This window comes from Macadamia integrifolia, unplaced genomic scaffold, assembly GCF_013358625.1.
Source record: "Macadamia integrifolia cultivar HAES 741 unplaced genomic scaffold, SCU_Mint_v3 scaffold1125, whole genome shotgun sequence".
Lineage (NCBI taxonomy): Eukaryota > Viridiplantae > Streptophyta > Magnoliopsida > Proteales > Proteaceae > Macadamia > Macadamia integrifolia.
Genome location: NW_024868091.1, coordinates 69,164 through 70,386, shown reverse-complemented (window position 1 = coordinate 70,386; position 1,223 = coordinate 69,164).

Below are 1,223 nucleotides of genomic sequence, written 5' to 3'. Positions count from 1 at the left end.
ATTAGTCATTTCGCACCCCTTGTGTCTGGGCACAGGGATTCGCTCCCTGACAGAAGACGCGTCTCCACTACAGGGAGAGGGTATTTGCAATGTTTCATATGCCTCCTCGGATACAATTTTGGGAAAATGGACACTCACTTCGTCGGGTTCGTCGGGTTCGTCGGGTGGCTCCAATGCTCAGACAATAGAGGATAGTGAAGTGACAACCCCACCCCTGTGAAACGTAGAAAAACACCTTTGTGCATCCATTATTGGCCCACGCTTGTGCAGGGTTGTGCAACTAAGGAACCTTCTTTTTTATTTTTCTTTTTTTTGGGAAAAGGAACGCTCAGTGGTCATGTTCCTTATGCCCTCTCGATCCCATGAAATGACCCCTACCCCTGTGTACTCTTTGGTGGATATCCATGCACTCCTACATTAGAGGGCATATGGAACACAACTAGTTACCATTATTTCTCTCCTTTATTGTGGTAAAGAATTTTTTATTATTTTAAGCAAGAAAAAAAAAATAATAAGATAGGCAAGAGATGCCTGGTTGTGTGGCTCCTACACGTTACACATGCCAATAAAAGCATGCCTAGGGCATCAATATGTATGGAATTTTTTATTTCACAGGTGTTGGGTAGTTTTGCACCAGCATAGGGGCCACACCACCAGACGGCATTCGTTTTCCATAATAAAATATCTTTTTCTTTTCTTTTTGAATAAAATATCATGTACAAACTATGAAAACATGTGAGGCATAAGAAACGCCCTAGTAGATTCACATACATTTCCCTATATTGAAATAGGGAGAGGGTTCGGTAAGGGGATCTTTTTTTCATTAATTATCCCTTTCAATTGGACTAAATAATAAAACTAAGGGAGAGGGTTCTCTGAGCAAGTGGCATAGAAGAGTGCACCAATAAGGTGCAATGAAATAGTTTCATACATAGGATGGCAGCAAGGTCATTTCATGTGAAGAAGATAAGCGGTGCTAGTGTACCCTCCACTAGGGGGAATCTCCTACACCACATCAATCATAGTGGTGGAAAGATTTCATCATTAGAAGCCCACATGGCCAGAGAGAAGAAATGAGGGCCCGTTTGGTATCGTTTCTGTTCCAGAAACGTCGTTTCATGTCAAAAACGAAAATTTCAGTTTCTGTGTCGAAACGCAGTTTTTAAACAAAAAAATGGTGTTTCAAAATTTCAGATTTTTATCGGATTTTTTTTTTTTTTTTT